This window comes from Eurosta solidaginis, chromosome 2, assembly GCF_040869045.1.
Source record: "Eurosta solidaginis isolate ZX-2024a chromosome 2, ASM4086904v1, whole genome shotgun sequence".
NCBI lineage: Eukaryota > Metazoa > Arthropoda > Insecta > Diptera > Tephritidae > Eurosta > Eurosta solidaginis.
In genome coordinates this window covers 85,145,867-85,172,141 of record NC_090320.1, presented here as the reverse complement: position 1 = coordinate 85,172,141, position 26,275 = coordinate 85,145,867, and the positions used below count along the sequence as shown (strand labels likewise).

Sequence of the window (26,275 nt, the reverse complement as noted above, 5' to 3'; positions counted from 1 at the left end):
GTTTTCCTTAGCAGCTAATACACTTTTCTTGGACCTAAGAAGTACAACAGTGCCAAATAGCATCCACAAAAAACGAACAAGAACAAGCATTTTATCAGGTGAGCGTGGCTGTGTATGTGCGTGCTGCTACATATCCTACTTGTAGACCTGTACTATGGTTTTGAATATTGAGTGATGTTTTCATTCAATTGGGTTTTTCCCTTAATACTATGTTCAAAGAGAAAAATAAATTGAGGCAATTTCGATTTAAATTGAGTGCTTCTCAATTTAGCTTACATAATAGTAATTTGATAGCTGCTTGTCTCATCTCTACAGCATCAACATACCTTTGTTCAGATTGTCAAAATGTGTGTAAAAACATAAAACTTTAAAATTTTTGTGTGTTGTAAGAAAATGTGTTCAATGTTTTGGTTTCATTTTGAGTTTGCCATCTTCTTTTGACAATCCCTACTTCAGTGAAATGAAAAAAATAAAATCAGCTGATAAGACAAGCCAACCATATAGTTGAGCCATGCCTAAAACTGACGTTTAAGTCTACTCAATAAACACACTTTACAAGGTTGTATTTGCAGTTTGAAACAGTTTATTACACAATTTTTTTTTTTTAATTGGCAATTTATTATTACAATTTATTATATGATAAATTGCGTAATAAATTGCCCAAATGGTATAAATTGCCAATTTGGTGTGTGTTTGTACATAGTATTACTCAATATATACAGTAGTTTCACTCAACGATTTTAGCCGCCATATTAACCATTTGACTTTTAATGGCATTATGACGCCTGATATTGAATCGTGCAACCAGAGTGGATTGCATGCATTTTTCGTTGTTTTCTGGGGGACTTTTCCCAACGAGTTTTTAAAAGATGAGTTCATCTTCGCTACATATGGCAATAATGAAAGACGGTAAAGCATGAATGAAATCAACAGGTACGATGCACAATGGTCGGTTCCATAGACCGAAAATAAAAAAATCGAAGTGAGAAGTTTGTCACCAAATGTGTCGTTAGTATCTCTTATTAGAACAGCCTTTTAAAAGGTATATTTGTTTTTGTTGTATTCGAACTGTACTCTTTATGAATAGCTTCAAAAGTGAGGTTATGGTATTAGTTGGTTTTTGCAGTGTGAGCAAGGTAAAAATAAAGTGCAAGTTTAAGCTATTTAAAAATACATAAAATATCATTGTATTGAAATAAATAGAAATGAATATTGAATTCAAAGGTATTTACTTCATTTTGAAATAATTTTAGTGTCTTTAGCTTGTTGTATTTTGTTATTTAAAATTTACCAGTGCTTTTATTAGTGTTTATTTGCACAAATATTTAAATTTCGGCTAAAGTTTTAGTTGGGTTCCTCACCGATCCTCACGTTGGGACTTATATCTTATTATTAGTCAAACTTTTAAGATTCTAAAGTGTTAATATCAGCTGCCACTTTCTGCCACTAACTATTTTTTGCAACAGTTTTCTGATAGCGTCACCCTGATAAATTATTGTCGTATATTATATGTGCTCACATGTAACATACGACATATTTTATCCAGTCGACGATATGCAAATGTAAACTTTGGTGTGTGTTTGTTGTTTTGTTGTTGTTGTTGTTGTTGTTGTTGTAGCGATAAGGTTGCTCCCCGAAGGCTTTGGGGAGTGTTATCGATGTGATGGTCCTTTGCCGGATAAGGATCCGGTACGCTCCGGTACCACAGCACCATTAAGGTGCTAGCCCAACCATCTCGGGAACGATTTATGTGGCCACATTAAACCTTTAGGCCATTCCCCCCTCCCCACCCCCAAGTTCCATGAGGAGCTTGTGGTCGTCAGAGCCTCGTCTGTTAGTGAAACAGGATTCGCCGCGGATAGGTGAGGTTGACAATTGGGTTCGGAGAAGCTATATACTGCGCTGGCAACCTGAAGGGTTGCGTTACACAACCCCTTGAATCTGGTATTTTAGTCGCCTCTTACGACAGGCATACCTACCGCGTGTATATTCTGATCCCCTAACCCGCTGGGGCTGTTTGTTGTTTTGTTATAGTTATGTTTGCAAGATCTTTTAATAACATTAATTTCTTAATTTAATCCTATTAAACATTGTATTTGCGATAGACACATCTTACCATCTACTCATCTACTTACTTTTTGTATGCATGCGGTGAAAGTGGGTGGTTGTGGGTCGGTATAACCGCACTAATTTTATGAAAAAATAATTCTCACATATTTGTAAAGCCGTGACCAAAGTTTCACGTTGATATATCTACTGGAAGTATTTTTGGCCACCAACTCCATATAAGACCGACCAGTGTGCGATGGTTTGATCGATCGGTTAATACAATACATGAAATATTATTTTTATTCAAAAATGCAATTTTCGATATAAATACGATTAATGTAGAGTCCTATTTAAGTGACAGTCCGAAGAGATTTTAGGACGAACTTCTCTTCCAAGTTGCGTCGTGCTTCTAAATTGGAGGGACGCGACCCACATTTTTTATGCTGACTCGGAACGGCATCTGCAATGCGGATGAGTTTTTACTGAGAAGCTTTTCACGGCAGAAAGGGCGACCACGCTAAGAAAAACTTTTTTCTAATTGGAAAAAACGTGTTACTTTGCCCGAGACGTGAACCCACGATATTTGATGTGGTAGGCGGAGCACGTTACCAAAACACCACGGCGGCCGCCGTCTTTTAAAAACTGCTGCATAAAAACGGTGATAATATTACCGCAGTTGGTTGCTTTTCTAGCTTATAATCGACAAAAGGACTGTAAAAAGGAGTACGGAGAGGTAGTTTGGTCGATACTTAACTAATCGTTTATGTCAGTTTTTTGATAAACAATGTCTATCCAACTTTTACCTTCATATAAAATTATGAGATATTTTCACTGGAACTCAAAATATTGTGACAAATATTAGCATCACTAATTGATACTCACATCCCTAAGGTTATTAAATAAAGGCACAACAACATTAAAGCAAGCTACATAAACACATTAATCATCATTTACACATGTACATACAAGGCAGCAGAGAGATACTCACCATTAGCCCAAGTAGTACTCACATATACACACGCATATGGCTATGCGATAGACTATAAACTATAAATATACATGTATATATATGGCATGCAACCAGGCATAAAATTCGCGAAGTTACTAGACCGTAGGAGAAATGGGTGAACGAGGCAACAGAGAGTATAAAAGCAGCGAAAGCTGAGTAGTCAGTAATCAGTTCGATTTAAATACGCAATTAGTTGTGAGGTAAGAGTTATTGTGAAGTACACTCAAAGTAGTCTAATAAAGACCATTTTGCATTACTGAGTATTTGAGTTATTTATTCGACAATTTAGCGATTCGCACGTTTGCAGAAAGTGTAAAATAAGCGGAGTTTCACTAAATTCGTTAAAATTTGTGTCAGAAGAGGAATTGTTGAATAAATTCCGAAGAATTCGAATACAACTTGGACATGGCAAAGTGGAGTGAATTGAATATCCAGCAACTGAAGAAGGAGTTGGAGAGCCGTGGATTGAATACAACCGGCAATAAACTCGAACTTCAGGGACGACTACAAGGGCCAATGGAAACTGAAGAAATTAACGTGGAAGAGTATGTCTTTCATCTTGATGGCGAAGAGACAACAAAATTGGAGGAGAAAAATGAAAAACCGCAGACAATAGCGAACACAGTCCTGAAAATGATATTGGCTGCAATATCGGCACAAATGTCCGAAATGTCATCACAAATATCCACCAACATGTTATCGCAACTGGAATCACCGGAAACACGTTTAACATCCAAGATAGAAACTCAACTGGAAGAACAGAAGACGTGTATGGCATCCCCACTGGAATCGCAGGAGCCACGCATAACATCCAAGATGGAAAAACAAGAGGAGCGCTTATCATTGAAGGTGGCACAAATGTCTTCGCAGTTAGAAACACAGGAAGTAAGGGTAACATCAAAGCTGGAACCGCAGGATGCAAAAATCGCTCAATTTCAGGCAGAAGTCGATGATTTAAAAGGTCGTATGGAGCAGTTACAACTAAATCGCTCAGCTGTTCCAGCGAGCAACCCGAAGGTAAAAACTCCATCTTTTGACGGCTCAACTCCATCTTTTGACGGCTCAACTCCATCTTTTGACGTCAACAGTAAACAACTGGAATGCCGAGGATAAAGTTGCTGCTCTATTCGTAGCATTGAAGGGACCAGCAGCCGAAATCCTACAGACGATTCCGGAGGGAGAGCGGAATAATTATGAAACGTTGATGGCTGCTGTAGAACGGTGATACGGAAGCGAACACAGGAAGCAGATATACCAAATATAGTTGCAAAACCGGTACCAAAAAGCTAATGAGACTTTGCAGGAGTTTGCGTCAGATGTTGAAAGGCTTGCACATTTGGCGAATGCCAACACACCCGTGGAATACACCGAAAGAAACGGTATCACATGCATTGACTCAGGAAACTGCCTCACTACTGAGTAAACCAGCATACAAAGCTCTCTCGCGTGGAAGTGGAAAGACCAGATTGGATAGACCCAATTTTCGAAGCACTGAAGGGATCACAACAGAAAAATGCCGGAGTTATGAAATGTTTCAAGTGCGGCAACCCAGGTCACATTGCACGTCGTTGCAGCACCGGTCCCAATAGTTCCAACAATGTGGGTGGCCGTAAAGGCAGAGCTGAAGGAGATGAGCAAATCTCCAAGTCCACTCAATCGTTAAACTAAAGCGAGTCAGCCGCAAGGGGCGACAGCTGGCTACCTCAATTGAATGCCCCATAATCTCTATCTCGCAAATTGGAAGAAGGTCAAACAATCTTTCTGTCGGAGTACATGTGGATGGAAAGGAACGTTTACTGATTGTAGATACGGGTGCATCATTCATTCCATCATTCGAGCGGATTTGGTCAACAGGAGAGTAAAACCGTTACATGGAGCAAGATTGCGTACGGTCCCTGGCAAGTATAACCAAGTCCAAGGAGAGGTGGTATGTGATGTCTTAATTGGAAAGGTCACGGTTCTACACAAATTCGTTGTGGCAGAGATCGTTAATGAAGTCATATTTGGAGTGGACTTCTTTAGTTGACCATGACATCAGGATCGACATGCAAAGAAGGAATATGCGCTATAAGAACAAGGATGTACCACTCAACTTCAGTTTGGAGAAAGGGTTCCAGCAGTAAGCCAGTGCTGGTGGAGGCAATTCGACAAAGGCCACCAAAGTCAAAGGCAGTAGATCGGGCAAAGGTTGATGGAACGAATGGGCCAAACAAAGCAAAATCAAAGATACCTGCGAGAGAATCACTGGCATTGACAAAACCAAATGGACGCACTAAAACGAAGGAAAGAATTTCCCAGAAAGAATGCAAGGGTAGTTTCAAGCCAAGGCGCACTACTGTTGTGAACCGCCAAGAAGATACTGATGATGCAAAGTCAATCCGTCAAGATCAAGCTCTGCGAAGTAGTTCATTGGCCAAACAACAGAGTGTGAGGGAACGGTCCAGGATAATGAGTAGTAGGATGAAACACAGGTACGACAAGGCCAATAATTCGGAAGGTTTCCTGCAGGGAGATTTGGAACTGCTATACAACCCTCACCGGCAGAAAGGTGTTCCATCCAAATTTTGGTGCAGTTGAGAAGGCCCGTACAGAGTTGTGAAAAGGATCAGTGATGTCATCTACCGCATACAAACAATTGGGAAACCACGAAATAGAAGGGTGGTTCATTTGGATAGGTTAGCAGGGGTTAGATCGAGAGATTTGTCTGATCGGGACGATCAGACTTAGGTGGAGGGCCGTGTGACGAATATTAGCATCACTAATTGATACTCACATCCCTAAGGTTATTAAACAAAGGCACAACAACATTAAAGCACGCTACATAAACACATTAATGATCAACGTACAAATCAGCGGAGAGATACTCACCATAGCAGAAGTAGTACTCACATATACACACGCATATGGCTATGCGAGAGAGCATAAACTACAAATATACATGTATATATGTATATGGCTTGTAACCAGGCATGAAATTCGCGAAGTTACTAGACCTTGGGAGAAATGGGGGAACAAGGCAACAGAGAGAATAAAAGCAGCAAAAGCTGAGTAGTCAGTAATCAGTTTGATTTAAACACGCCATTAGTTGTGAAGTAAGAGTTATTCTGAAGCACACCTTATTTATTTATTTATTCGACAATTTAGCGATTCGAGCGTTTGCAGAAGGTGTAAAATAAGCGGAGTGTCACTAAATTCGTTACAATATGTATCTGAAAACATTAAGGGCCGTCTAAATGATAATTAAATGATTTTTGTCAAATAAATTCTGGATTTCATATGTCCGCAATATAAAAGCTGGAGTTGGCATGAAAACTTGTAAGGGGTCTTTCGTATTTACATTTCATGCTACAAGCGCACTGAAAAGCATTTTGCCATTTTCCACATGGATCATAAAATAATATCGGTAACAATCATCAAGTTTAACCGGCAAATGCCCACATAATGACAGAGTTGGGGATAGTGCATTTGAGTGGTAATGCAAAAAATATCAGCCTCACTCAGCTACAATGAAACTAAAATTTTTTTTCACTAAAATTAAAAGGCTGGTAGTGAAAATAGGCTTCAGTCTAGTGCACAACAATTTTTCTTCACTCATTCGAATGGAGCAAACTTTTCTTATCACTCAACTGGTAGTGAAAAAATAAAATGACTGCAATAAATTTTTTTAGTCGTAGTGAAGAAAGGCAGCATTGTCAAATATATAGGCAAATTTGTCCAATATAGTGTAATGATAAAATAAGTGGAATGCAATCATAATTTGTGCACTACCCCCATCCATAATGATTTTTGAATCCAAAAAAGGATTTTATTTTATTAATTCTTTCTGCTAATGTTCCTCAATTGTAAGTGAAACTACCTTCAATATTCCTTCACGAGGGTAAGCACCTTGTCGACCTCCATAGCAGCCGAACATGGGGCTGAGCGGTTTAGAGCTGGCATCTACGTCGTTTCTCCTCATAGGATGGCGACGCGATGTCGGTGGCCAAGAACTGTCAACCCCATAATCCATGGTCTTATGCGGACCGTGCCTATTGAACGATTTTCAGCCAGGGCATATATTCCAGCTGTATTCTAACGGGGACTTCCCTATACCGATACCCCGGGAATTATAGATGACCTTACCACAGTAGAGAGCGCTGTTGTGGTGGACGGTACTTTCCCCGTATTTAACACTGGACCGCTGAGCCCGCCTTGTCGGGCAGGTGGTCGTACGACCAAGATGAACGACTCAATATCAAATTTTAATAAGGACGATGATAACTGAGTCGCAAGTCAATGACGACAAAAACGCATTAAGCGATGCGGCGAACTCCAGGAGCGAGAGTACTGGGGATCCAATGAACTCCGTGTTGCAAAAGCATACAAATGCAAACGGGGAAGTAGAGTGGAGAAGGGTATGGAGCAGAAGAAGTAAGAGCTCAATCTCCAGCTCTGTTGGGTCGACCACTGCTGCAGCGCTTGGGAAGTAAGTCGAAGGCAGTTCAAGAGGTTTGCTGCGAGAAACCCTCGGTACTGCAACGGGTACGAGAAGCGTCGAATGGCGGAATGAAAAGGCAACGTTTGGTGGAAGGCGACAAGCCTGCTTTCAAAAGGCAGAAAGAACCCAGTCCCAGAGCCGCGAGGTAGGGCAGCCGCATAGACAAGACAAGTAGGCCTTAAACCGACGGACGAGCCCCAAGAGCGAGGTAGCAACTACCCCGAATGCTACAATTCAGAGAGTGGACGTTAAAAGTGGCGATGTGCCAACCACGAAGTAGGAGATAAGCCAGAGGGAGATAACGCTAAGACTCCGGCTTTTTTTCAGAGGTTGTTGTTGTTTAGAGGTAACGGTAAGACTCCGGCTTTCACTGAGGTGACAAAGGGAGATAACACTAAGACTCTGGCTGTTCCGGAGAACGAACGAACTGGACGATTCCAGAAACGATGTAGAAACAAAACGGGGACAACCCAAAGAGGTTGCCAATATGGAGGAACTGAAGAAGTCCAATGATTTCCCAACAAAGACGCTTGTGACTGCGTATAGCAGAGCCTGTTTTCGAAGAAGATTGAGAGGAAAAGAAAAACCGTCATGGTGGAGCAATGAGCTTAGTCTTAGAAGACAGGTAAAAGATATGTTTAAGCTGGCAAATATAGCGAGCATTCGTTTAGTGTGCAGATACTTCAATGCATGGTCATCTGTGTGGGAAAGTAGACGAACCAACGAAAGAGGGAGAGTTCTTCTTGAAAGCTTTACTTCTTTGAGGCTAGCGCTCCTAAATGAACCAGGGATATATACCTTCGATACAGGTACCAGACGATCCATATAGATATCACCTTCGCTAGCAGCGAAATAGCAAGACGAGCAAAATAGTTCATAAGCAACGTCTACACACACAGCGACCATAAAGCTATTAGCGTAGAGCTGCTCGGAACTCCACGAACGGTAGCAGCAAAACATCGACAAAGTAGGAAATGGAAACAGCACCTTTTCGATCGATTTGATATTATCTGGAAGGACGCCATAGTACGAGGATCGCATGCGGAAAACCAGTCGGTTCAAATCACTAAGTCGCTATGTATGGCATTTGATGCTGCCATGCCCAGAAGTCGCGGAAAGGCCCAGCGCACTCCGGTATATTGGTGGAATGACGAAATTGCGGAAGACCGTAGAAAATGTCACAAAGCACGAAGAATAGCGCAGAGGGCACGTTCATCACCACGATATGCGGAGTTACACAGCACCTATGTCGCGCAAAGAAAGGCATTTAAAATGCCATAAAAAAAGAGCAAGAAGTTGTGCTTTAGGGAACTGCTAGATAATGTCGACCTTAATCCTTGGGGATCAGCCTACAGAACTGTGATGGCCAAAGTTAAAAGACCGATATCACAGCAACCCACGTGCCCGATACTAATTAATAATATTGTTGAAACACTTTTCCCGGCGCAAGATCGCTGGACTTATCAATAATCAATATGGATTTCGCAAATCAAAATCCACCGTAGATGCAATATAGCTAGAGAAGATATCTCTGGAGGCCAAAATAAAATGAAGTTCTGTGCGCTGATTACGTTGGACATCAAGAATGCTTGCAACACTGCGAACTGGATGCAGATAATGGATATGCTGATGATATTGCAGTGGTAGTAGTGGCCAAGAAACCGGACCTGCTTCAAGCATTATTTAATGACGCCGTAGGAAGAATAAATGAATGGCTAACCAATGCGGGACTGGAGTTGGCTAGCCAAAAGACGGAAGTGGTATTAGTAAGCTCCAAACGGTCGGCGAAGGGATTAGTCTTAATTGTCGGGGATCATCAACTCTTCACTTCATCATCACTTCAAAGGATCCTCTAAAATACTTAGGAGTGCACGTTGACTCTAAGTTAACTTGCAAAGAGCACTTCAGAGCGGAGGGAGAGGAAGTTACCAAAGTTCATGGGGCACTTATGCGAATAATGCCTAACATTGGTGGTCCGAGCGAAGCTACACGTCAACTATTGTCCACAGTAACCAGCTCAATAATACTATACGCAGTACCAGTGTGGTATGGATCTAAACGGACCCATCAAAAAGATATATTAGCAGCGTACCAACTTGCAGCTTTAAGAACAGCAAGTGCTTATCGGACGGTGTCCGACAACGCGATCCTGGTTCTAGCCCGGAAAATCCCAGTGGACTTACTGGCAAACGAAATGACCGATCTGTACTGCACTAATATCGAGCTACCATCTAAAGAAGCCAAGAAAAGAGCACAAACAATAGCTAAGTGGCAAGAACGGTGGGAGACCTCGAGTAAAGGGCGTTGGACCTTCACGCAGCTTTGGAACGTAGCTCAATGGAATGAGCGGAAGCACGGCGAACTGAACTACCATCTCACGCCGATACTGAGTGGACATCGCGGTTTCAAAGAGTATTTATGGAAGCGTAGGATAGAGGAAGATGCCCTTTGTCCAATGTGTACCACGGAGTTAGAAAACGCAGAACACGCCTCGTTTCCACGAGGAAAGACTCGCCTTGCATAGAGTTTTTGGGGAGGAACCTACCACGAGAAATTTAGTATCACAAAAGTGCAACAGGAAAGAGTGCTGGACTGCAGTGAACAAATTGGCATTTATAGTCATGACACGCCTGACGGATGCTGAGAGGGAGCGAAGAGAAATGCGCAGGCGAATCAGTGGCGATTAAATCTACACTGAGAGCAAATAGTGGGAACCTCGACGCAGGGACAACAGTACGCTATTAAAAAATGAGAAATATGGAACGCCACCCTGAAGTAATGCGAAAGTGCTAACGGCGTGAGCGACGGTTCCAAAACGGCCCAGAAGAGGTTAAATAATTAAACTTTGGAAGAATGAAATTAGAGGAGCATGTGCTTTTGGAAAACGTAAGCTTATCGTACAAATAACCCGGCTTTTTGTAAACTAGCAATTTAAACATAAAAATGCAATTACGCGCTTTGATAAAATGTATTAGGTCACATCCAAGAATTGAGTTTCTCAACGTAGATAAGTGAGCGAATTTCTTCAAACCGTACACATATCTGGTGGCGTGGTTGAAAGGAACACTGAGTTTATGAAGGGAGACAGCATTTAAATTGCTATAAACGACCTCAAAGTAGGTTATGTAAGGTACAATATGACACAGAATACGCTTTTTCTTTGTATCAGAAGGTACGAAAATTGATGACACTCTAAGGCTCCGCAATGTATAATAGATTTTTCCTACAACTTGATCGACGTGGTCTTCGCAGGACAACTTAGAGTTGATTACAAAGCCCAGATTTCGTACTTTTTCGACTAATTGAATTCTTGCAGATCCAATGTAAAGGTGTGGGATATCAGAAATCTGGATCTTATCTTTATATATTGGAAGAACAAATGATCATCCCTCCTGTCACCTGTTGTACCAGTGGATTCTGCCCTGATATCAGAGAAGTACTCACTGGAGATAATCGCATTATCTTAGGCGATTTCAATGCCCACCATGATCTAGGCATTCAAACCTACAGGCGGACAGCAGTGGTGAGATGTTGGCGGACCAAATAGAGGAAACGACATTCTGCACAATAAACGGAGACGCCCACTCGTATGGTAGGAAGCTGTCACAGTTCGCCAGATCTATCCATTGTGAGCGCAAGACTAGTAAACTGCGTCAACTGGCAGCTGATGGTAACATTGGCAACTGACCACCTGCCTATACTCTTTTCGCTCGAGCGATCCGCCGACTCATCACTGACGAGAACCGCACTTTCATCAACCTTAAGAAAGGAAAGTGGGATAATTACAAATCTCATACTGACAATCGCTTTACTGCTCTCCTTATCCCCACTGATGCCCGCCAAGGGGAGCGTGCTTTCCGCAAGGTCATCGAATCCGACTCGGCTCGTTTTAGTCCCGCCAGAAGAATTCCGGAATTCCGGCCTCATTTTCCAGCGGAGGTCGCAAATCTAGCGAGAGAACGTGACCTTATAAGACAGCACGACCCCGGCGACCCCCAAATAAGGGATATAAACCAACGCATCAGATTGCTTGTGGACAACACAAACGGGCGAAATGGGAGGAGCACTTAAAGAATTGTAACCTCTCTGCCGGTGTGGGTAAGCTTTGGTCCACCTTAAAGTCCGTATCGAATCCGACTAAACACAATGACAAAATCTCCATCGCCTTTGGCGATAAAGTGATGTCGGATGCGAAAAAATGAAACAGCGCTTCTTGCCGACAATATGTAATGCATTCTACGGTTGGCAAAGTCACACGGCGGGCCAGAAGACGCGCACAGATGCATAAATACAGCGCGCCTCTAAAGCAGTAGGCACAGACGGCATAGCCATGTCGATACTTAAAAACCTAGGCAAAGATGGATTTAATTATCTAGCGCATGTCTTCAACTTGTCCCTATCCACCTTCGTCATCCCCGAAAAATGGAATATGGCCACGGTGGTTCCGCTATTAAAGCCTCGGAAACCAGCTAACACAGGAGATTCTTATCGTCCAATATCTCTCCTATCGCCAGTAGCCAAGACACTTGAAGCCATTCTATTTCCCTATTTCAATGGAAATTTGCACCTTGCCAATAATCCGCATGGCTTCCGAAATTACATTAACCATAAGCCATTAATACACAAATAAATTAGGGATTAAATAAAAACCCCACCATAGCACAGTACTCGTTGCGTTAGACCTGTCAAAAGCTTTTGATACGGTCAATCACGGTACGTTACTGCAAGACCTGGAAGGGTCTCCCTCTCGTCAAGTCTCAAAAGGTGGACCGCAAATTCTCTGTCTGGTTGGCAAGCATCGGTGCAATTCAGGAACGTAATATCCAAACCAAGAAGAATTAAACAAGGGTTGCCACAGGGTGGTAGCCTATTCCCACTTTTGTTTAACTTCTACATATCACAGCTACCTTCACCACCGGAAGGAGTCACTATCGTTTCCTACGCCGATGACTGCACAATAATGGCCACACGCCCAGGCCCACACATCGAAGAGCTTTTGTAACAAAATAAACAGCTATCTCCCTGATCTCCCCAGTTTCTTCGCTTCGCGAAACCTGACATTGTCACCGACAGAATCATCGGCGACCTTATTTACAACATGGACGCGCCAAATGTTGACCATATTGAACATCCACGCCGATGTCATCACGCTACCGAGTGTTTTACACCTTAAAAGCTTGGGTGTGACGTACGATCAGGATATACGTTTTGGAAAGCATGCAACTGCAATTGTACCGAAAATCCGAGCCGCAATAAAATCCTCAAATCTCTTGCCGGTAGCACTTGGGGTAAAGATAAAGAAACGTTTATTTCTACTTACAAAGCAATTGGCCGGCCGATTGCACGCTACGCGTCCCCGATATGGTCGCCAAGCCTAAAGGTTACTCACTGGAAGAAAATACAGGCCTGCCAATATACTGCCCTAAGAACCGCTACGGACTGTCTTCTTATGACGCCAGAACACCACCAACACAACGAGGCGAGAGTACTCCGCATTAGGGAGAGAAATTCAGACCAATTCTAAATATTCTGGCGGAATTTTGATCACGCGGATTTTTTTATTCCCGCGGAAAAATTCCTCCAATTCTTTTCTCCTAGGAAGAACAAAATTGGGGAATAGGAATTTCGAATTTTCGAAACCAGCTGTTTTGTCAATTAAAATTTCGTTGCGCATTTCTCATTTAGTTTAAAAAATTGAAAAGTTTAATTATTGTTGCAAATTTGTTTGAAATTAAGAAATAAAATATAAGCAATGCACAATATTGCATTTCATGTGGTATTCACTGAAATGAGTAATGAGTTGGTGCCACAGCAACATCAACAGAGGTGCATAAGAAGAAGACCGCACGCGGTATACGTGATCGATTTCGCAATAACCAAGACAAATACCCTTAATACTTATCCAGGATTGTGCAGGCATGGTAATATCCACTTGCGCAATCTCTCGCCTTAAATGCCATTGAAAATTTGTGGTCAAGTTTGGAATCGCCTGCACGGAAAGGCAGATTAGTAAGATTAGCGATTTAAAAACTACTCTTGTCGAAGAAAAGCATAAGGGGTGGGGGTCAAAATTTAATTGCATCTATGGAATATCATCTTGAAGATGTTATTTAACAAAAAGGTGGTCATACGAGGTACTAAACTAAATAAAAACTAGTTTTTTCTAAGGCAGGGCGCAGTGCACGAAATAAGCTGTGACCTTAGTTTTTGAGATAATTTTAGTTTTTATTAAATAATTAGCACAAACGTGTAAACACACGAAAATTAAGTATTTGTTCAAATAGAAGCATATTTTTATTAAAACTGTGCATTTGAATTTTTTGACACCGTCACTAGTTTCTTTCTATATAGCTCAACAGTTTTGTTTTATAGCTGCACGAAATAAGCTGGGAGCCAATGTATATTCGAAGAAAAAATTTGATCACATTTCACAATTTTCAAATAATATTCTTGGTTGCAGCTTAGCCTAATTTTTTGATCGTCATTATATTTTGTTTATGTTTAAATTAATCCACAGCCGATGTCCGAATTACCTTTATTCTAAACTAAAATTTGCACAATCAGGCCGTACCATACTTTAAGTATTATACAACGTCGAGAATGTTTTTCGTTAGAGCTGTACAGTTGGTGAATTCTTTACCCAATAAATTAAAAATGGAATCTAATCTTAAACACTTAAAATTGGCTGTTTTCTCTATTTTTTCCTCCTAAGTCTTTTCACCTGTTACTACAACAATGATCTCTAATCTTCTATGTGAGCATCCAGTTATTTTATTTTATAATTGATTTAAAAATGTTGTTAATGTTATCAATTGATTTAAAAATTTTAAGTTAATGTTATCACTTTCTATGTATAACACTATAAAAGACATAGTCTTACTTGTGTATAAATAATAAATTGAAATAAATTGCGACTTAAATGAAAACCCCCACCATAGAACAGTACTCGTTGCGCTAGACTTATCAAAAGCTTGTGATACGGTCAACCAATCCACGTTACTGCAAGACCTGGGAGGGTAGACCCTTCCCCCATGTCTTAAAAGGTGGACCGCAAATTATCTAGGTGGCCGGCAGGCATCGCTGCAATTTAGAAACGAAACATCAAAGCTAAGAGGAATTAAACAAGGGATGCCACAGGGTGGTGTCCTATCCCCACTTTTTTTAACTTCTACATATCAAAGCTACCTTCGCACCAGAAGAAGTTACTATCGTTTCCTACGCCGATGACTGCACAATAATGGCTTTGTAACAAAATAAACTTCTACCTCCCTAATCTCTCCAGTTTTTTCATCTCGCGAAACCCGGCATTATCACCGACTAAATCATCGGCGACCTTATTTACAACTGGACGTCCCAAATGGCGACCATTTTGAACATCCACGTCAATGGCAAAGCAATTCGCCAGCCGATTGCATGCTGCGCGTCCCCGATATGGTCGCCAAGCCTAAAGACTACTCACTGGTAGAAGCTACAGGCCTGCCAAAATACTGCCCTCAGAACCGCTACGGGTTGTCTTCTTATGTCCCCAGAACACCATCTACATAATGAGGTGAGAATACTCCCCATCAGGGAGAGAAATGAAATGCTAACCAAACAGTTCCTGTTGAATACCCAGAAACCTGGGCATCCCAACAGAGATCTGATTGATGAGCCAACACCGCCCAGGGGTTTAAGAAGTCATCTCCGTAAGCATTATGAGGAAATACGGTCCCTGAGAACATAGCCGTATGAAGCCAAAAAACACAAGCAGGTTCTCAGTCAACTCCACAAACAGGTGTCGGTCCTCTTTGTCAGGAATTGCCCGTGAATCCTGTACTCAAAGAACAATGCCCCAACCTTGCAGAAGAGGAACGGACACTCCCTAGGGAAACGCGAGTCACTCTAGCTCAACTTCGATCTGGATACTGTAACAGGCTAAACTCTTACCTATCCAGAATCAACCCCGGCATACAAAATGTATGCCCTGCTTGCAATGTGTCCCCACATAACACCAACCATCTCTTCCATTGTAATGTGAAACCAACGCCTCTAACACCCCTCTCATTATGGTCCACCCCTGTTGAAACAGCAAGTTTCCTTGGACTCCCGTTAGAGGATATTGATGACAATTTGTGATCGGTCACACCTTTTGGATGGGGCGAAGCACTGCTACAACAACAACAACAACGGTGGGATAACACAAATCCGCGGGAGTTGCCTTCGTGTTTCGTCATATGCCAAAATCTATTTAAGCCTTCTTAAAAAATCCTTGCGCAATTTCTGGATGGCTGCATCAAATATACCAAGAGCTCTTTCGTTGCTTATGATATACTTTTCGCCTTAAAATAAAGAATATTGTGGTGGAATGTACATATTTTAGCACAAATTTGTACAAATAACTGTTCTTTCTTAAAAGAACCAAGTTTCTTTAACTATTTTGATGCATTCCCTTTAATTTAACAAATGAAAAAACTCCTAAGAAATGGCAGAGACATCTCCCTCTCACTAACATTCATAATACCTACTTTTCTCCCATAACCGGTTTCCGCTTCTTCGAACATTGTTCAGAGGAAAGGGGGAAGTGAAAAAACTCACAAGGAATTTTTATTTGGAATACGAGGAACGGGAGAAAGGAAAAAACTCGCGAATTTTTGTTTAGAATTGGGTTGATTAAATGCTAAACAAACAGTTTCTGCTGAATACCCGGAAATCTGGGAATCCCAACAGACATCTGATTGATGAGGCTATACCGCCAAGGGGCTTAAGCGTTATAAGGAAATACGGCACCTGAGAACACAGGCGTGTGAACCAAAAAGCACAATCAGGTCCAGAGGTGAAGTGAGGTGGGAGGGGCAAGGGGCACCTTGCCCAGGGCGTTACTCACAGAGGGCGCCAAATGGGCCGCATAGCAGAACTTCCTGAATAATTTTTATTTTTATTATAACTGATTTCTGGAAAATATTGATTTCTGGAAAAAATTTTCTATACTAAATTATGCATGCATATATCCGGAACACTTGCGCCAGGTTCTGGAATAATAGAAAGCATATATCTTTTTTTCTCACGTTCAAAGTTACGGTGGGAATTATTAAAAAATTATTTAACAAAACTGTCCAACGTGAATCTGAAACACGATGAAGCGCCAGAATACAAGCGGATAGAATTATCGTCGATGTGCTAGAGAATGTAGTAGAACAATTAGCAGGGGACACTAACAACACAAGTGACACCAGAGGCGAGGCTACAATTCTGTTGCAAAATATACTAAATTTTAGCTTCATAACATTAGTTCATTTCTGGTATGAAATATTAAGCTGGGTTGATCGTGTGTATCTCAGATTACAAAATCCGGGGATGAATTTTAGAGAAGCGTATCATGATCTTGAATCATTATCGACTGAACTATCCGAAATTGGAGACACTCTCTGTGAAGAAGCAATAGAAAAAGCGAAGACTCTTTGTGAAAAATGGGATATTGATACAGTAAAACGTGTAAGAAGCCGCCGCAAAATGTTTGGAGATTCGGCTTGATATGTTGGTCTTTCCGCAGAATGTGAAATTTCTCGCGTTATGAAAAGTGTTCTCGATCGTCAACCATCCAACAAGAAATACCTACAGGATTTACACGAGTAATGACCTTCATTTTAAATTTGGATTTCTCTTAGACGTGGGAAATTTGTTAAACAAGGATAATAACGACTTAGAAAGAAGAAAGATGAATTTTATAATACAGATTTCGATGGAACATAACTTTTTATGGAAATATGTCACTGCAAAATATTACTTCGCAGTAGAAAAGAAATTGAACCTAAAACTCCGTTGAATTACTTATTTTTATAATCTCGTATGAAGAAGATGTTTTCCCACACTTGCTATTAGGACTGCAAATACTCTTGACTATCTCAGTTTGAATTGCTGGCTGCGAACGTTCATTCAGCAAATTATAACTGATTTTGAAGTATTTACGATCAACGATGGGGCAAGGTCGTCTAATTGACCTAACATTATTAAGGTTGAAAAAAGAAAAAAATATATATTTTGTCCTGGGCGCAAGAAAACCTCACTACGCCACTGAGCAGGTCCTCAGTTATATCCACAAACAGGCGTGGGACCTCTATGCCAGCAATTGCCCAGCGCTTCAGGTACTTAAAGAAAAATTCCCAGAACTAGCAGAAGAGGAACGCACTCTCCCTAGGGAAACGCGCGTCACTCTAGCTCAACTTCGATCTGGGTACTGTAACAGGTTAACCTCTTACCTATCCAGAAACAACACCGACATACAAAATGTATGTCCTGCTTGCAACGAAATCTTCAATTGTAATGTGGAACCAACGCCTCTAACACCCCTCGCATTATGGTCCACCCCTGTTGAAACAGTAAGTTTCATTGAACTCCCGTTAGAGGGCATTGATGACTGTTTAGGCTGAATACCTAACTTTTGTTTAACGGCGCTCCGCCCTAATGTATGCGATATTTTGTTACACATTTCCAGTCACCAACACCGTCGCGCCCTTATGCATGCGTTTGCACGCACATGCATGTATGTATGCGCCGTTTTGTCTGCACCCATGCACGTGCATGTCGGTGTTACAGTGTGGGTGTCCTTCCCCTCCAAACAGCGGAGGATTTTTTGGCGTACCGGTTGTTTTCGAATGAACAACTGATCTATTTTTCAACTGACCGCAACGGAAGACAGAACTCACCAAGAATCGACGCCGCCCAGAATCTACAAGGTAAACTACTGTTCCACGTTAATTTTTTGATTACAAATAAAACACACATAATTATAACGAGGCAACTCTCTGCGTTCTTTCTCTTTTTCTCCAGCTTCAACCCCATCAAGATCGACCTCCGTGCGCCAACCCCCTCCCGAGCTAAAGACGCACTCTGGCCGAACAATGACAATTTTTGATTGGATGGAGCGAAGCACTGCTACAACAAAAACAACAACTCAAAACTAAAGCTTAATTTTCAAAATAAAGAGCTTGTTGCTTCAGTTTAGCGACAAATTAAAAATGTTTGTTACTGTTCTTACTTGTTACTGCCTAAAGTTGGGAGAAGTTCTAGAAATTATTAATCTGTCAATAGCTGTGTTTTTTTTCATCTATATACGTTTACGCTTAAACTTTATATGGTCTGCTAAGCGTTAAACTTTATCTACTCTTCTAAAATTGCTGCGTAAAAAATTAGTACTCCTAAATGTCAATACGCATTATACTCAGATGCAACTGAAATATGTGTCTATGTTTCACCTCTATGTATTACCTCTACAAATGGTGTGTGTCCACTATTCACCGCAACCGATTCAGCAATAGCGTATATACTAGGTCCAACAGAGGTGTCTCCGCTTTTCGGTACAACGTGTTCTGTATCTAGATGCCTCTAGATGGGTCTCCTAAGCATTATCTAAGTGAGGATAAGCGTTTTTTTACGCGCAAACGTAGACGTACATATGTTAACAAAAAACACGGCTAATATCTATTTCATATTTTAAAAAACCGTTTATTGTCATTGTTTTGCACAGCACTGTAAGTATGTACATATCATATATATTATTACTAATTGCTGTTTTTATGTACGGGTCCCTTTTTCGCTCTTATTTGGAATCCAAATCTGTAAATAAAGTTTTGGTTGTAAAGATGGAGATTCGGGCTATTAGCGAGCTTTGGGCTATTTTGGTCGTAGAGCTTTTGTTTAGCTACATTTTAATAAAATAATTTGTTAAAAATAAACGATTGTGAGCACACAAAGAAATCTATTTGTACTATGGCACTATTGTGAATATTTCCACTGCATTACTGGCAGTTGCTATCATACGCTAAATGGCAGCGCAAGCTGTAAGCTTTAATTGATTGATAGAAGAGCTGGTTTTTTTTGATATTTGATGAGACTTTTATATTGGTTGCGCAAGATGCGCACGGGTTCGGCTCTTATACTGTAGCGTTACTTGGAATACGTTTCACTTTCAATGCATTTAATGGTTCAACATATATACACACATATAGACCAAACAAGTAGTCCAAGTTTTACTGACCCAAATAATTACTTGAACTCAGCAGGAGCTGAACATCATATGTGCATGCCAGCACGATACATATTTGTTTACGTTTGTCACATTGACCGACACATTTGTCGATTAGTCACACTGACCGACATATTTGCCTATTAGTCATATTGACTGTCGAACCATGTACATATGTATCTAAATGGGTTATTATAATATGCTGACTGGCATTTATGTATTATGAATTTATGTACATCTATCTTGTAAGAATTAATGTAAATATGTATTGGTAATGTAAGAACTATTTTGTATGAAAGAAAGTGATTTCTAATAAAGAAGACAATTCAACACAACCACTCAATTTAAGAGTTTCAACTTTACTTTTTTACATTTAATATACATCATGGCGATCCTGAGAAGTGGTATGAAGAAATACGTAAAAAATTGCATCCACTGTAAAACGAATAAAATAATTTCGCAAAAAACCCCCCGACTTACGAATTCCTAGGAGATAACACAATCAGCTCAATATATAATCACGAGGCTTACATTAAGGAAATCAAGTAGAGACTACAGATAGCACAGCAACGAGCTAGGAAATTAGTCCAAGAGACTAAAGAAAAACAAAAAACTAATTATGATAGGAGTAGCTACAGAAAAAAATAAATATAAGTGATTTAGTATTATTTAAAGTTGATACAGGCCCTAAGTTAGATAATAAGTATAAGCGCCTGTATAGTGTAAAAAACATCGGTAAAAATAATAATTTTACATTAATACCGCATAGAATAGGAAATAGCGATAGGACAAGTAGAGATAAGGACATAATAATTCATAATAATTTATAAAAATAGGCTTAAAGTAATGTAAAACATTTAGTAATAACCAACATAATTAAAAAAAAAAAAAAAAACAATATCATTATAAGCAATTCCACTTTACTCATAATTATCACTAAGTACTCGTAACAAACAAAAAAAAAAAAAGAAAAACAAATGTCAACTCAATATGTACACATGCAAAGAACAAAAAAAAAAACACAAAAGTCAGCATAATATGTTCAAATATAAAGATTGAAAAATAAAAAACAAAGGTGAGCATAATGGGTATACATGTAAAACAAATGTAAACAAAACTACATAAACAAACAAATTCATTACTTTTGGCATCAAGTTACCATTATGTCATAAATTCCGACCACACAAAAATTTAATGCGAAAGACAATGGAAATTTTTTAAACCCAAGCAAGTCTCAAACGGGTCAAAAACCTTAAAACGATACAGGACGGCACACTTTAAATTTAATTAGGCCACTTGAATAGTCATACATAATTGGTGGACAAATTATGTATTACCATTCTTCAAATGCTGGTGGTGTACCGTTACTTGGAATGCGTTTCACTTTCAATGCATTTAATGTTAAAACATATATACACATATAGACCACACAAGTAGTCAAGTTTTACTAACCCAAATAATTACTTGAACTCAGCAGGAGTTCAACATAATATGTGCATGCCGGCATATACGATACATGTGTCTACATTTGTCACATAATTTGTTTACATTTGTCGCATTGATCGACACATTTGTCGATTAGTCACACTGACCGACATATTTGCCTATTACTCATATTGACTGTCGAACCATGTACATATGTATCTAAATGGTTTATTATAATATCCTGAGTGGCATTTATGTATTATGAATTTATGTGCATCTAGCTTGTAAGTATTAATGTAAATATGTATTGGTAATGTAAGAACTATTTTGTATGAAAGAAAGTGATTTCTAATAAAGAAGACAATTCGACACAACCACTCAGTCTAAGAGTTTCAACTTTACTTTTTTACATTTAATATACTTCATGGCGATCCTGAGAAGTGATATAAAGAAATACGTAAAAAATTGCATCAACTGTAAAACGAATAAAATTATTTCGCAAAAATCCTCCGACTTACGAATTCCTAGGAGATAACACAATCAGCTCAATATATAATCACGGGGCTTACGATAAAGAAATCAAGTATAGACTACAGATAGCACAGCAACGAGCTAGGAAATTAGCCCAAGAGAGTAAAGAAAAACAAAAAAACTAATTATGATAGAAGTAGCTACAGAAAGAAAATAAATATAGGTGATTTAGTATTATTTAAAGATGATACAGGCCATAAGTTAATAATAAGTATAAGGGCCCGTATAGAGTAAAAAACATTGATAAAAATAATAATTTTACATTAATACCGCATTGAATAGGAAATAGCGATAGGACAAGTAGAGATAAGGAAATAGTAATTCATAATAATTTATAAAAATAGGCTTAAAGTAATGTAAAACATATGTTTACATTTGTCACATAATTTGTTTACATTTGTAACACGGATCGACACATTTGTCGATTAGTCACACTGACCAACATATTTGCATATTACTCATATTGACTGTCGAACCATGTACATATGTATCTAAATGGGTTATTCTAATATCCTGAGTGGCATTTATGTATTATGAATTTATGTACATGTACCTTGTAAGTAGTAATGTAAATATGTATTGGTAATGTAAGAATTATTTTGCATAAAAGAAAGTGATTTCTAATAAAGAAGACAATTCGCCACAACCACTCAACCTAAGAGTTTCAACTTTCCTTTTTTACATTTAACATACTTCAATACTATAACGCAACAATAAAAGTGATGTCAACACATAACTCACTTTTTCGGCAGCTCTATTTGCCAGTAATTACTTGTATTACAGAAGTAATAAATTTGGATTGCTACATTTTTCATACAATTTTCCTCAAAAAATTAGTTGTCTGCAAAATTTTTTCTGTATTCTTCAGGGGAGTACAAATTTACGTTAATCTTTTTGTCTAAAAAATGCGGGTTGCGGCTTATGTTGGTATTAGCTGTAATTTTTTTGTTATATCTATATTCATATACGCTTAACATTATATGGACTGCTTAGCATTAAACTTTATCTACCTTTCTGAAATTGCTGCGCAGAAAATTAGTACTCCTAAATTTCAATACGCATTATACTCAGATGCAAATGAAATATGTGTTTCACCTCTATGTGTTACCTGTACAAATGGTGTGTGCCCACTATTCACCGCAACCGATTCAGCTATAGGTTATACACTATGACCACCAGAGGTGTGTGCCTCGGCGGGGTGTAATAAAGCCTTTTGAGATAAGGCCTTTAAGGCCTTATATCGCAACCAAAGTGAAATAAAGCCTTTATTTTGTCATTTTCAAAAAAAGGTATTATTTCACATTTAAAACGCAATTAGGTCTTTTTTGAAATGTGCAATAACTCCTTTATTTAGTTGCGCGAGAACTTATGAGAATTCGAAAGAGGAAATAACTGTTATATTCATATGTATATACATATATTGTATATGTGCATGCTATGCAACTATTAGTTCAGTTAAGTTATTCATATTAAGCACGTGTAAACTGGCAGAAAATTAAAAATGCAAAGTGAAGGTGATTTTTTGGAATATAAAATAGTTCCAGGATTTCGAAAAAATAGTAATTTATTACAAACTCTAAATGAGGATCAATTTTATAAATTTAAATATTCGCAAAATAATATTAAATATTATAACTGTTGCCATGTTGGATGTTCAGTCAATGTTGCAGTCGATTTAAACAATGGAATTTATTGCCGAAAAATAAAAAAAAATATTGAACATGATCATGCAATTCAAACAGAAACAATAAACAAAATCAACTTAGTTAATGCGATAAAAGCCAAGTGCTCTAATACGATACGATGTCATTGAAGAGGTTAACTCTACGTGAAATGTATGATGACCAGTGTAAAAAAGCAAAAAAAGAAACGGTACAGTCATTGTAATTTGATAAAATGCGAAGACAAGTAATTAATATTAGATCTGAGGTATATCCAAAGGCACCTCGAAACTTTGAAGATGTAATACGCATCTATCAAAATATTAATATTCAAAAGAACTTCGCATTTTCGAAATTTGATAACGAATTACCAATGTATAGAAATACGATAATTGAAGCCGAGTTTGGCATGGAATAGCCTTCACCTACAATTTGCAATGATATGATAGCAATGTCTGGAAATGAACCACGCAATTATTTAATTGATGGAACTTTCAATACAGTACCTAATTCCGATACATTCAAACAATTGTTAATAATACATTTTGTGCACGCTGGCCATGTAAGTGATTTAAAAACCATTTCATCCTTTTACATATGTACTGTTTGTTGAGAAGTATATATTTATTACATACGTGCATTCTAAGTATTTGGTAAAATAATATTTGTAATACAATTAATTTTATTTTTTTTAAACATTTCCTTTCATTTATGTATTGATGTCCAATAAAAGTTCAAAAGCGTATATCCATGTGTTCCAATACATCCAAGCAAATATTTCGGATATGAAGCCCACTTCAGTAACTACGGACTTTGAACAAGCATTGCGAAAAGCATTGGAACATTTGAAACATGCTGGTTCCATTTCACGCAAGCTGTGAGAAGAAATGCTTCTAAAATTTCGAACTTTCTTACACAATTAAATAAAAATAATGAAGCTAAAAGTGTTTTTCCAAAATTTTTGGTACTTCCATTATTGAAACCTTGAGATATAATAACTGCATTTAACATTCTTAAATGTCAGATTATTAATGGCGAATTTAATAACCTATTCGAACCATTCCTTGACTATTTTGAAAGACAATGGCTGAAATAGGTAATCATATTTATTAATCCCTATACGCAAGAAAAAACATTGATTAATTAGTTAATGCGATAAAAGCCAAGTGCTTTAATACGATGTCATTGAAGAGGTTAACTGTACGTGAAACGTATGATGACCAGTGTAAAAAAGCAATAAAAGAAACGGCCTAATCGTTGGAATTTCGTAAAATGCGAAGACAACTAATTAATATTAGATCTGAGGTATATCCAAAGGCACCTCGAAACTTTGAAGATGTAATACGCATCTATCAAAATATTAATATTCAAAAGAACTTTGCATTTTCGAGATTTGATAACGAATTACCAATATATAGAAATACGATAATTGTTCGGCCTGGGTGCGTCTGAAACCGGCAGTGCGAAGGCGCACACGGGTCGATCTCGGGATTGTTGGTTTACTCGAAATGAAATAAATAAGAACACAGGAGGGATTTCCTCGTTATAAAACTGATCTTTAATTATAGTGAAAGGAAATATAACATGGATAACCTTTTGATCGAAATTGAGGATGGTGATCCTCGGCGATGTATGCTGGTTGGCGGTCGATCGAAAAAAGAGAGGCCGGTTGTCCCGTTGATGACAACCGCTATGCCGCGAAAAAGTTCTCTGGTGTTAAGAAGGGGAAAAGCCACACACGCAACCACCCCCACATATACGTGCATGGGTGCTGACAACCTGCACACACACACATGCATGTGTATGAAACGCATGCATGCACACAAGTGCGGCGTGAGTGTGGGTGGCTGGAAATATTATTAAAACATTAGGGAGGGGCGCCGTCAATCAAGTAAAAGTTAGGCATTGGGCCTAAACAAGCCGCCCCTTGCGGTACGCAACCCAACTTCACAGTCCTCCAAGGATCACCGATCGTCAAGAAGAGGAAAAAATAAAAAACTTATAACTCATTATAACTAACTTAACCTAACGATGGCCAGTCCGCCGGCTTGGCAGCACGCACGATGAGTTGCATAACGTGCATGCTTGATTGCTGATGCCTCGGTCATTCGCCACTCTTCCCGTCCCGGTGAGAGGTTGACGAGGCATGGTTGCCTAAAGCTAGGGATAAAGAAAAGCAGTAAGAAAATATATGTGTTGATATTTCTTGCCGTTTATTACAAATTCATTGGAAATGAACAAACAAAGAATTTTGTATGAAGAAAATTCAATAAAAAATAACGTATTGTAGCGATAAAAGATGGTAAACGCACACCTCCAATGTGAATTCATACAAGTGGCGAAGGTTTGATAAAAGCGTTCGCATAGTAAACAGCCTCGATCGCCTGTTCAATCGCTGTCCGATTACTTATATCATTAGCTTAACAGTGGTTTTCAAACATTTTTGTAGACGACTGGTATATTGCTTTATTTACCTATTTCAAAATGCCTGCATGGCTGGTAGCTAAATTTACTCTACAAAGTTGATTTTAGAAATGAATATTAGTATGTAGTCTGATTTTCTGTATACACATTTAAAGCAAAAGCTGATTCGAAACACAAATGTGCAATTTATGGCACTTCAATTTAATAACGGCTAGCGAAACACAAACCTTTCTTCCATTCTCTGGCCATTCGCGACAACCGTTCTCCCTGTCAGCTATTATTTGACAGGTAGGCATGGCAATGAAGGAATAGAAAGATTTTTCCCTTGTACGAATTCACAATGCACACCTCTTGCAACTGTGTACAACAGAAATTCGATAAAAATAACAAAATATAAAAATGCATGTGTTTCGGTCGTTACCGCACATTTTGATGTTAGGCCTTGGTTGTGCCCGAGAGTACCCAACCGAAGATGGTACTCTGAGCTAGCAAAGGGCCAAACGTGGTGGGCAGAATCCCTGGGAGTATTATCTCCGCATATACATCTGTCCCTAGGACGAGGCGGATCGGGGCGGATGAGCAGAATTGCGGATCCGCCAGAGAAGATGTGCGTACGGGGCTGCTATGGCACTGTCGATGCTGGTTGTGGGGGTCATTCGCCGAAAATCGGATACGACAGCAGCATGGGTCGCAATCCT

At 39.2% G+C, this 26,275-nt stretch overlaps 1 protein-coding gene across 8 annotated transcripts in view; it reads left to right on the top strand.

The window, feature by feature from the left end:
- Pfas (phosphoribosylformylglycinamidine synthase) overlaps nucleotides 1–26,275 on the top strand; it is a 679,058-nt gene that overhangs the window by 123,855 nt on the left and 528,928 nt on the right. The gene's annotated exons all lie outside the window — the stretch shown is intronic.